Source organism: Falco peregrinus, chromosome 14, assembly GCF_023634155.1.
Source record: "Falco peregrinus isolate bFalPer1 chromosome 14, bFalPer1.pri, whole genome shotgun sequence".
Classification (NCBI taxonomy): domain Eukaryota; kingdom Metazoa; phylum Chordata; class Aves; order Falconiformes; family Falconidae; genus Falco; species Falco peregrinus.
In genome coordinates, this window is record NC_073734.1 from 1,913,925 (window position 1) to 1,926,907 (window position 12,983).

At 44.2% G+C, this 12,983-nt stretch overlaps 1 pseudogene; it reads right to left on the reverse strand.

The window, feature by feature from the left end:
* The window catches only part of LOC129785699 (hydrocephalus-inducing protein homolog), a 67,163-nt pseudogene that overhangs the window by 13,592 nt on the left and 40,588 nt on the right, over positions 1–12,983 (reverse strand).

The window sequence follows — 12,983 nt, forward strand, 5'->3', positions numbered from 1 at the left end:
GCAAAAACTCCCACATTTAACTTACATCAAATAATGCGTGCACATAACTGCCTGTGTTGCCAGAAATCCAGCAGGTGCACAAAGCTCACTGCTGCCCCAGGGGCCATCAGGATCCACCCCAACCCCAGCAAGCCCCACTGCTCACCTCGTAGCTGGGGGCTGACGCAACAAAAACCTTCCCGATGTCCAGCTGGTCAAAGCTGAAGCGCAGCTGGGGCCCTATGCCGCTCCCTTTGATGCGCAGGGGCAGCCTGGTCTCACGGCCTGGGGAGAGGTTGCCATGTCAGTACAGAATTCCTTCGGTTCGCCTGGATTTTCCAGGCAGCCTCAGAGCCAGTCCCCGACTCCGGGCTGGGTGGCACCAGCACTAGATGCTCCGCGAGAAGATACGGGACCCTTCTCTTCCCTCAGCAGATCAACTTTGCGGCTGGTTTCTAACTTCTGACGGAGCCCTTGGGCTGGTTTGTAACTTAGCAATCAGTTTGCACCCTCAGAAAGTGATGCTGCGTATAAAACATGATTTCTGAATTCCTTCCCATGCACTTAAACGAGCTTTGAAATCCATTCAGAGAAGGCACAAAGCTCACAAAACAGAGCCGGAGAGAAAAATCTGCTGTCTGTATCGCTGCAATCGGAGACGACCGCACGGGAGCTGAGAAGTATGAGCCCAAGCAAGGCAGAGCAGCCTGCTGACAGCGATACCCCAGCAGCCTGCTGACAGCGACACGCGCACCCGAGCGCTGCCTCAAGCAGGCAGAGCATCTCAGCCACCACCTGCGCCTAACGTAGGGCTCCGTACCGGGGTGCTCCAGGGCTCACCGCCTGCAGCAGCGCCTTGTTAAGACGGGGCTTTACGGTCTCCAGAGAGCAGCACTCACCTGTTCCCACCATCAAACCAAGAGCTCAGCTTTGTAAAGACGCCCCACCTGAAGCATACTGAGCAGTTACGGAAAACCAGCCTCCTCGCTACTGAAACCAGATAAGCTCTAAGTGTACTGCTAACACACATACCCCTTGCTGCAAAGGCAACTGAGACCACAAGGCTTACAGCTGAACTCCAGGATGCTGAGTTTCTTCCTTAAGTCTGCTAAGATGGCATAGTGCAGGATCTTTCAGTCTGAAGCCTTTCTTGAACCACTGGAGCAGCCTAAAGTGCCTGAATTCTAGCTCAGATTTTGGCTTAGGTCCCCCTGCTGTTATAGATTTGCTAATAAGTTAAGATTGATTGACTTTATTTGATTGATTATTTGATTTTATAAAATCAATCATGTAATAGAAATATAAGAGGATAAGAAAATATATTTTAATGAAACTTATAGTTATAGTAAAAAGCGGCTATAGAAAATCCTCTGTACAGCCCCGTACCAAGGCCGGAGGAATTGGTCAGAATCACCTAGTAGGAATGTTTAGAACTTAGATAACAGACTTAAGATTTGAGATGATTGTTTATATGTAACCTAGGAGGATGTACTAAAATGTCAAAATGAGAATTTATGTGAACTGGGAAGAGTCGAGTGAAGCAACCCATAGTTGCTGGCCAAGAAACAGTTACCTCAAGTGGCAGGTAATTCCGGCAGGGGGAGATCGAGACCACCGACTCACATACCACCTACCCAAATCGTACCCCAGACCCATTTCCGGACCCTTCTAACCTTTACTGCGCAGAATCGGGTACGAGAGTATGTTAATGATTTATGGGAAATCTTACGATTATGCATGGATATTTAATGAATATGTATGAATGAGTTCTATATAAGGTGTATGATTTTGAACCATGGTGTGCGTCAATCGTGAGGGGACTCACTCACGCACCCGGCCGTCCATAAAGAAATGTCTGCTTATCTACATCACATTGGTGTCGGTAAGTTCTTCATTCCGAGATTTCGGTAACAGTTTTGGCGACCCAGATGGGACCTCGCTGAAGGAGACCGGAGGAGTCGGGGACCTGATCAGTTCCAGCCGGCACCGAGGATTTCTCGGGGATACCCATCGATCCCCGATCCGTAAGGCTCTTCGCGACGTTCCCTGGATTTTGGTAAGACACTTCTTCTTGTAATTGTAGTAAGTGGGTAGGAGTCCCACTATAATAAGTGTATGGTAAGGAGTGGGTTGGAGACCCACCAGTGGGTTTGAGTCTCACTGAGTAAGTCTGCCTGTCAGACGCGGTGAAAGCTGCGCAGGCTTGGACTATAAGGATCCTTGTGGAAGAGGAAGCCTAGGCGCCTGCCCGTAAGACATAAGCGAAAGCTATTGCAGGGTTGGACAAAAGTGGAAACAAGAGAACCTACATGCTCTAGTGTTCTCTAAGGTAGTGCCTCTAACAAGAAGTTAGGAGGGGTTTTTCTTCTGATACAGAATTGTTTATTGTGTCTGTGTATCGAGAAGAAAATTAAGAAGTGTATAATATTGTGTTTTATGTCTTTGTTTAAAGTAACAATTGTGGAAAAGTGTGAGTGTGGCTGTAAGGGTGAGACGTGCAATTAAGCACGAAAGCGAGTGTGGAGCGTGGATCCGCGGATCGGGGAGACAGAGTTGAATAATTGTGTATTGTACTGTGAGTGATTATACCATGGCATCTAAGTTAACTCGGTTGTTTAAAAGTAAAAGCATGCGTAATCTTGCTGTAAATGATAAAATCCCGAAAAATTCTCCATTGGGATGTTTATTGGCACATTGGGGAGATTTATATGAGGATTTGCCAAAAAGCCAGATGATTGAGTATTGTAATAATTGGTGGCCTCTGTATACATTGGAAAATCAGGAAAAGTGGCCCATAAATGGAACACTGAATTATAATACTATTCTGCAGTTGCTCAACTTGTGAGATCGGGAAAGGTTGTTTAAAGAAAAAGATTGTCACTGAGAGTGATGATGGACCAGAATTAGATATATCCCCTCTTAGGAGAGAAAGGAATCAGGGTCGAGAATCTAGGGCACGAGAACAGGCGATTGAACCGGATAGCAGTGGAACAGGAGATGTGGAAGAGAGATTATCGGAGATTGTAATTCATACTCCTGTTTCACGGAGAACTCGGCAACAGACACAGACTATAGCTCCCCTGCGACAGGGAGTTGGTAGTGATGGACCGGTCTAGTGAAAGTACCTTTTACAGCTAGGATTTGATGACTTGGAAGCAGGCAGCAGGAAATTATAGAGAAGATCCTGAAAAAGTGGGCAAGGTGGCAGATACTATAACTAGAACACAGAATCCAGACTGGAATGATTTACAGGTGATCCTGGATAATGTGTTAGATGATACAGAGAAGCAAATGGTATTAAAAGCTGGTAAAGCTCAGGCAGAGTTGGATGTGATGAGTGGAATTACAGGTGGAACAATAGAACAGAATTTTCCATCTGGGGATCCGCAGTGGGATCCAAATAATGTAACACATAGAGAAAGACTGAGACGGTATCAGAAATGGGTTTTATATGGGATTAGACATGCCATGCCTAAATCTCTGAATTGGTCTAAATTATATGAAGTAAGACAAGATAAAAATGAATCTCCCTCAGCATTTTGGGAACGATTAAAGGAAGCTGCCAGAAAACATACTGATTTGAGAGTGGAAACAGAGGCAGCACAAATGCAACTGGCTTTGATTTTTATGGGGCAATCGGCACCAGATATAAGGAAAAAACTCCAGAAACTGGAGGGAGAGAATTCAAGGAGTTTGAATACAATGCTGGAAGTCGCATGGAGGGTATATAACAACAGAGAAAGAGAAGAAAGAAAATCAAGGAGAACAGATTTATTGGCAGTAATGACAGGAACGGTAGACAGAGGAAGGGGCAGAGGAAGAGGACGAGGATTTAATGGGAGGGGAGGTTGTATGCACTGTGGCCATCGGAAATTTAATACCCCCTTAGGAGTAAATCAGTGTGCTTTGTGTAGAGAGGAAGGACATTGGAAAAAGGATTGCCCTAGAAACAAGAGTGTTTCTCACGACCTTGCCAAGATAATGATTTTAGACGACTGAAGGGGACCGGAGGGGAACCCAGCTGAACCTCTGGTTAAAATTTAGCTGGGAGATAAAGAAGTTAAATTTTTAGTAGATACAGGAGCGACATTTTCGGTATTAAATACATGTAAAGGAAAAATAGGAACAAAACCAGCCAATATAATAGGAGCAACAGGGAAAGAAGAAAACCAGGCCATTCCTACAACACCTAGATTTGAAATTTGGAAATAAGATAATTACACATGAATTTTTGGAGTATAACATTTTGGAAGAATGTGAATCTGAGTATAAGACTCCTATTTTACCAGTCAGAAAACCCTCGGGTGAATATAGGCTGGTACAAGATTTGAGAGCAGTAAATCAACTAGTTAAGGATATTTATCCTGTAGTAGCAAATCCTTATACACTGTTAACAGCATTGAGGGACACTTATCAACGGTTTACAGTGCTTGATTTAAAAGATGCTTTCTTTTGTATACCTTTGGAAAAAGAAAGCAGAAAACTGTTTGCTTTTGAATGGGAAAATCCTCAAACCGGGCGAAAGATGCAGTTGACATGGACTAGATTACCCCAAGGATTTAAAAACAGTCCAACTATCTTTGGAAATCAATTAGCAAAGGAACTTGAAATGTGGAAACAGGATAAATCAAGACCTGGGCATTTACTTTTACAATATGTGGATGACATATTGATTGCTACAGAAGAAAGACTTACCTGTATACAGGTGACTATCGACCTCTTGAATTTCCTGGGACTAAATGGATACAAAGTGTCCAGGAAGAAAGCCCAGACAGCCTGCCAGACTGTGATATATCTGGGCTTTGAGATTTCAAAAGGACAACGACAATTAGGAAAAGATCGCAAAGAAGCTATTTGTGGTATACCTGAGCCGAGAAACATTCATGAACTCAGAGCATTTTTGGGAATGAGAGGGTGGTGTCGCCTTTGGATCATGAACTATGGGCTAATAGCTAAACCGCTGTACGAGGCCCAAAAGAACCCTCCCTTTGTATGGGGCCCACAACAACAAAAGGCTTTTGTAGAGTTGAAGCGTGCCTTAATGTCTGCACCTGCCTTGGGACTGCCGGATCTAACCAAAGATTTCCAGCTGTTTGTACATGAAAGGCAACACCTTGCACCGGGCGTGTTAACCCAGAGGATAGGAAGCTGGAAACGACCAGTCGGATATTTCTCTAGACAACTGGACACAGTGAGTAGAGGGTGGCCAAACTGCCTTCGAGCAGTGGCAGCAACAGTGATGCTCATACAAGAAGCTCGGAAATGGACTTTGGGAAGAACAATAACAGTCTATGTCCCACACATGGTGATAACTGTCCTAGAACAGAAGGGGGGACACTGGCTGTCTCCCAGCCGAATGATGAAGTACCAGGTAGTACTGACTGAACAGGATGATGTGATTCTAAAGACAACTAACCTGGTAAATCCTGCAGTATTTTTAAGTTCCATACAGGAAGAAGGACGACTGGAACATGATTGCTTGGCTGCCATCGAGTATGTTTATTCCAGTCGTGAAGATCTGAAGGATGTGCCATTGGAGCGACCAGACTGGGAACTGTATACTGATGGAAGCAGCTTCATGGAACAAGGAGTCCGATACGCCGGATATGCGGTAACAACAGAGACTACAGTTATAGAAGCAGGAGCATTGGCGAGTACCACATCAGCCCAAAAGGCAGAACTCATCGCTTTAATTCGAGCCTTAGAGATAAGCAAAGACAAGAAAGTAAGTATCTGGACTGGTTCAAAATATGCCTTTGGGGTAGCGCATGTCCATGGAGCTTTGTGGAAAGAGAGGGGGTTATTGTCCTCTCAAGGATCAAACATTAAGCATCAAACAGAAATTTTATGATTATTGCAAGCAGTTCAAAAGCCAGATCAAGTAGCAATCATGCACTGTAAGGCACACCAGATTGGGAATACAAAAGTAATAGCTGGGAATAATTTAGCTGATAGAACAGCAAAAAAGGTAGCAAAGAAACAAGCATTGCAAATGGCAATAATTCCTTCTAAAACAGTAACCCTTCCTAGGGAAAACCCGAGATATTCAGAGGAAGATGACAAATTGAGTCTGTTATTAAATGCTAAGAAAAACTTAGCGGGATGGTGGGTAACCCCTAATGGACAGGTAGTAATTCCACCTCTTGTGATGAGAGAGATAATTCAAACGAGACATCAGGAATGTCACTGGGGAGCAGAAGCCTTAGTAACATCTTTACGAAAACAAGTAATATCAGTTAAGATGTTGGGAATAGCTAAAATGGTAACTGCAAAGTGTGAAGTATGTTTGAAAAATAATCCAATGATTAAGAAAAAGGTTCAAATGGGTAGACTGAAATCTGGTGTAGAACCTGGAGATGATTGGCAAGTAGATTTTTCAGAGCTACCTAGACAAAATGGGTACCGGTACATCCTGGTAGGGGTTGATACTTTTACAGGATGGCCAGAAGCCCTTCCCTGTCGCACCACACAAGCAAAAGAAGTGGTGAAGTGGTTATTACAAGAAATAATTCCGAGATTTGGAGTTCCTATTGGAATTTCTTCTGACAGAGGTCCACACTTTGTTGCTGAAGTAGTCCAAAGTGTTAGCAAAGTATTGGGTATTAATTGTGACCTACATTTATCTTGGAGACCCCAATCTAGTGGGAAAGTGGAAAGGATGAATCAAACTTTGAAACGACAAATAAGTAAAATTTGTCAAGAAACCAGTCTAAAGTGGCCTCAGGCGCTTCCATTGGCATTATTACGTATCAGGGTACAGCCAAAGAGTGGAACCTCACTCAGTCCTTATGAATTATTATATGGAAAACCATATGAGTCTCCAGAACCAAATCCAAACGTACATGTAAAAGGAAAGCAGGATGTATATAACTATTTGCTTTCTCTAGGAAAAACTCCGGCTGCAATTCGGAGTGCAGTAATTTGGAATAGACCTTTATCCCTGGAAAATTCAGTGCATGATTTCCAACCAGGAGATTATGTCTATGTGAAGACCTGGACCTCTGAACCTTTACAGGAACGTTGGAAAGCACCTTTCCAAGTACTGTTAACCACTTTTACGGCTCTCAAGATAGCAGAATCGGATGCTTGGATCCATTATACTCGAGTGAAGAAAGCACCTATTCCATGGAAGATTATCAACCGTGACCCAAAGACTTTAAATTTGACTTTGAAAAATGTCTAATTTTTCATATCAGGTTATGATCGTTCTTTGGATTCCATTTGGGTTGGTAGTGTTGGCAGGATCATGGGCTGACTTGGTGGACAGGAATGAAAGACAAATAGAGACAGAACAAGTGATTGAAATTCCCAAACAAACGGCTGAGGAAAATTTGATGGTAGGATTGATTAAAGGATTTGCCAATTTACAAAATGTTATGCAGATCACTGCTTGTTTACCAATACCGAGGGCAGTAGGTGAATCTATTCCATGGGGAATCTTAACCATGAATCTGACCAAATTAGAATATGAAAATGAGACAATGGATTGTAAACAAGAACCTAGGGAAACTTGGGAATTGCAAAAGGTTAAAGTTGGGGAAGAATCACCAGTATATTCAACCATTTGGGAATGTAAAGGATGATTTGTAGCTAAACCGGGATTATATGGAGATTTAGGGAACAAGGGATGGTGTTACTAGCCTAAAATGGCTACAACAAACACCAGTGTATGGATAACCGAGACAAAATGTGAGAAAAAGAATCGAACCCTACAGGAAAAGGAAATAGTTTGGGATTCGGTTTGGTCTATGACCTTATATTCCCATTTTCAGTATATGGCAAAAACTCCTTGGTGTTTTACCTGGGATGGAAAAGTGTTTTCAGTATTACCCTGGGTCAATGATAGATCAACTTCATTGGGAGAAAAGGAGAATAAAATAGTGCCATGGTGGAAATGTGAAAAAGTGTATGATTGTAGCAATGCAGACTTAATAATTCAAAGAATCCCTCCTTTGGCTGCCGCTTTAAAATATGGTTGTTTTTGTCGAGGTCTTAAGAATACTCTCAATCTATCTAGCGCCTATATACCCAGAAGAGGAATTATGTTTAGTTGTAGAAAATCTACTATTCAAAGTCCAGGACATTTAATTTGGGCATTGAGTGATGGAACCTGGACAACTCATCTACCATTAGATGGTAAAGTGAAACAAATAACTTTAGGCGTGCCAACATTGTGTCCGATTTGGAAGAAATCATCGTTTAGAGGATCTCTAGAAAATTTAGAACTGAAACGAACAAAGAGATCTGAGACAAATGATGATACTTGGAATGAACCATCTACAGGAGTGAAAATTGGCTGGGCAATTGAATCACTTTTAAATCCTATAGCATCGTATAGAAACAGAGCATGGCTTTATAAGTTAACTGGTCAAGTGGAAAAATTAGCAAACGTTACCAAAAAGGGGTTTAAGGAATTGAATATACAATTACAGGCGACCTCTAGAATGACTTTACAAAATAGAATGGCACTAGATATGCTCCTACTTAAAGAACATGGAGTATGTGGATATCTCAAAGATAAGCTGGACCACCGTTGCATCCCCATTTCAAATGTCACACAAGATGTCGAACATGATTTGGATTTATTAGATAAAATTGAAAAAGAAACAGAATCAATTCAAGAAGATATGTCAGAAGACTGGTTAGGGAAAATTTTTAACAAATTAGGAAGGAACTTGAGCTCTTGGATACAATCCCTAATCAAAACTTTGTTTCTGTTACTGATTGTCTTTTTGATGATCATGTTGGTATATGCATGTTTGAAGAAGCAGTTTACCAATAGAATTGCAATCAATCGTATGATCATGAGAGAAGTACCAACCAGTCCACCAAGGTATAGCCCACCACCAAAATATGTTGAAACAAATGATATGTAAATAATGTGAAAGCATTGAAATAATGATTTTCAACACTTTCAAAGGGGGGAAATGTTATAGATTTGCTAATAAGTTAAGATTGATTGACTTTATTTGATTGATTATTTGATTTTATAAAATCAATCATGTAATAGAAATATAAGAGGATGGGGAAATGTTATAGATTTGCTAATAAGTTAAGATTGACTTTATTTGATTGATTATTTGATTTTATAAAATCAATCATGTAATAGAAATATAAGAGGATAAGAAAATATTTTTTAATGAAACTTATAGTTATAGTAAAAAGCGGCTATAGAAAACCCTCTGTACAGCCCCGTACCAAGGCCGGAGGAATTGGTCAGAATCACCTAGTAGGAATGTTTAGAACTTAGATAACAGACTTAAGATTTGAGATGATTGTTTATATGTAACCTAGGAGGATGTACTAAAATGTCAAAATGAGAATTTATGTGAACTGGGAAGAGTCGAGTGAAGCAACCCATAGCTGCCGGCCAAGAAACAGTTACCTCAAGTGGCAGGTAATTCTGGCAGGGGGAGATCGAGACCACCGACTCACATACCACCTACCCAAATCGTACCCCAGACCCATTTCCGGACCCTTCTAACCTTTACTGCGCAGAATCGGGTACGAGAGTATGTTAATGATTTATGGGAAATCTTACGATTATGCATGGATATTTAATGAATATGTATGAATGAGTTCTATATAAGGTGTGTGATTTTGAACCATGGTGTGCGTCGATCATGAGGGGACTCACTCACGCACCCGGCCGTCCATAAAGAAATGTCTGCTTATCTACATCACATTGGTGTCGGTAAGTTCTTCATTCCGAGATTTCGGTAACACTGCCATCCCATTCTACTCTTGTACGGAAAGCGAGTAGCACAAGGAGCAGAAGGTAGCCCCAGAAGTTGTACACAACTGTCACTGTGGCTTTTGTGCAAAACTATTCCTCTATCCTTTGAGCTCCTTTTGTGTGACACCCACCATTAACTAAAGCTTAGGGACTGAAAGTTGATTTCTTTTTTTATAAAAGTCTGCTGCTTAGTCATTCCAGAATGTCCAAACCAACTTCTTATTGCAAAGAGCAGCCCACGTGTGACTAGATCACAACTCGGAAAAAACCCTCCTGGAACAGCCTTTTCAGTGATCCCTGACTTTGGGCTTGCAACCGTGGCACGGGGATGTTTGATCACGTCCAAAGCCAGAAAGGAAGAGCTAGGGAGCTTGTGCTGAATTCAGTGGTTTTTCAGTGGATCCAGCCGAAGCCCAGCTGACAGCAGAGATGAGTTACACTTCACAGCTCAGGCACGCATCGGAGGGCTGTGTACTTCTATTGCACAGACACCCGAAAAGAGGCAGTACTGGGTGCTCGCTGTTCAGAAGATTTTTCCATCTTGCATCACATGTGGCCTAATTTTCATTAAAAACTTGATGTTCTAAACCATCAAAGCTCTTAGGAAATGACAAAGATTTCCAAGGGACAAGTTTTGCCCATAATCATGGGTGAGGCATGCCCCACGGCCACTATCATCAAAAAAAATCAGTGGCCATTCTTTCCCTTCTGCAGCAGGCCCTCAGCCTCTCCTGGAAGGTCTGCGGAAGCTATCCTTTCTTCTGCCCCTACATTGATGCTGGAACTTTAGGAAACCCTGGGAGTTTTACGCTCTCTCCTTCCAGGTGAACCTCAGAGAGTGCTCTCCTGAAAGGAGGAGGAGCAGAGTAAAATACAGACCATTCAGGACAGCCGAGAGAAAAAGAAAGAAAAAAGAGAGTATGTCCCGCTCCTCGCTAGCAGCTGGGGCTTCCAGGAGCACCCAGCCGCTGGCCAAGGCCTGGGTGCCCCAGGCTGGGACCGTGTGATGCTCCCACCACAGCATGTCCCAGAGCACATGGACCAGGGCATGGAGGGGCCGCAGCCTCCTTGTCCTCAGTCCCAAAGCCACACCTGGTTCTGTGGAGTGAGAATTCGGATCTCAGTCGGGTTAACACCTTGGCACATCATGGAGGGATTACAACTCGGCATTCAAAGAAACAGGGGTGTGGGTGGCCCAACAGCACAGAACTGTTTCCCAAGTCCCTAACTTCTGCTGCTTTCTGGCACTCGTTTTTTTGCCCACGGAACGTCCCCAGGTTTTGAGGTTGGTTTTGAACGTGATTCTCAACCAACCACATCAACACAGAGATCCAGCTTTACACGATGTAGGACACGGCAAGTGAAGGAGGGATCAGCACTTAGGATTTTGCTTCTCCCTGCAAAAGCGGCTTAGAAATGGGTTTTGGAAGAAATCAGATGTAACCCAGTACATTTCCATATCCAGAAAAAAACAACAAAAAAAGAATTTTAGGTGATTGAGCCCCCCCACCACGTGCTTCCTTCCAGCACTCAAGAGCCATGGCTTTATTTGCATGAATAACTAAGAAAGTTCATTTTGAGCTTAAACAAAACAAATTTCAAACCACTTCTTAACCGCTGGCTTTGCAAGTTGCACAGTGCTGATGAGTTCTGTAAATCACCTGGTCCAGAAGCGTTCGGCTAAGCGATTTATGGAGGCAACTGCAAAAACACACATGGAGGCCAGCCACTTCCCCGTGGGGCTCGAGATCCAACTGCAATTTCACAGTGCTGCACTAGGGCAAAGCTTCTAAATATTCCCTGCAAGGGGCACACGCTGTCTGCAAATCGTCCTCCAAAGGGATCTGTGACTGGCATGCAAATGCACGAGGAAGGCAGTCACACTGCTCAGAGTCGCCAAGAAGCAAAATTAATGACTCCCTAGTTAAAGATCACGGGTTTCTTCTTTAAACTCTTTTTGCACCCTGGGACAGTCTCCACCCTGACGATACAGCGGCTCAGCTCTGTTTTGTGAGGGATGGGGGGTAGGTGACCTCCTTGAGGTCCTCTCCCAAGGGGCCCATGGAAGAGTTCAGATCTCCTGAGGGACCACGAGGGTTTTTCCAGAGCAGGCTCCTCTTTCTAAACACCGATCGCTTGCCCAGCTCTGTTTCCTGTAACTCCCAGGTTGCATGTAAGTAATTTTCCTATTTCTCTGCCACAACAACAACAAAAGCTCTCCAGGCACAACCCCTGGAGATCCCTGCAGCAAAGTGATGGACAGCCCCACCACCACAGCAAAAATCCCAGGGCCAGGAGCACAGCGCTGAGCCAGGATTCCCTTGGGAGCAACTTTTTAAATCAACCCTTTCCTTCCACAGCTCTAACAACTGCAGCTGGCGGCCAGGAAGGCGGTTTGTTAACACGAGCCCTGGTTAATTACTGTAGGTGGCATTTGCCAAGTAAACCCTGCGCAATTACCGTATCAATAAAAAGCTGTTTCATGGCCTTTGTATCTGTCAGCTTGGAGCAGTAAGGAATGGCTCGAAGCAGCTGGGTTAGTGATCTCAGCACCCTCCAGAACGGGAGCCTGGCTGCTGGGGACCACGGGCCTCGCACCTCCTTCCTCTTAGATGGGGAAAACCAGAGTGTTCCCTGGATGGAAATCTGACAGGGACCTCCCACTCCTGAAAAACACCTCAAGCAGCACCACACGGACGGAGAGGAAGGACAAGGTAACCTGAACCACGGAGCTTGCTGCAAGCATTCCCTGCCCCGTGCCAGCACAGCAAGGCCATCACCTCTGTAAGGGCAAAGGCGGCATAACTCGGTGGGTCAGTGATAACCGCTCCCAGAAAAAGACCTGACAGCACTTCTGTCAGCCGGGAGGAGCATAAAGCTTGTCTAGCAGGCTGCTCGCACTCTGACTTCTGGGGAGGGTGCTCACCCTGCTGAGGACAGCGAGCCCTGTAACACGCGACCCAGATGAAGCATAGACTTGAGCCACGAGGTGACGATTCCCACGCAGGGACAGCAGCACACGTGTGGCACGTTCACAGACACCCTGCGCTCAGCAGGGCTCAGCCACTACGGTCTGGCAGCGCCTGGAGAGCGGGAGGTGACCCAGGGGCAGGGAGCACGTTTCACTCAGCTCCTACCGCCTCAGGAGCCCGATGGTGCATCCACGTAATAAAGGCTCATCCTGGAGGTCTATAGGGGCTTAGTGCTCGTCCACCAAAGCTCTTCTGCGAGTACCTCTCTGCCTTTACAAACACCTTGCAGCACAACG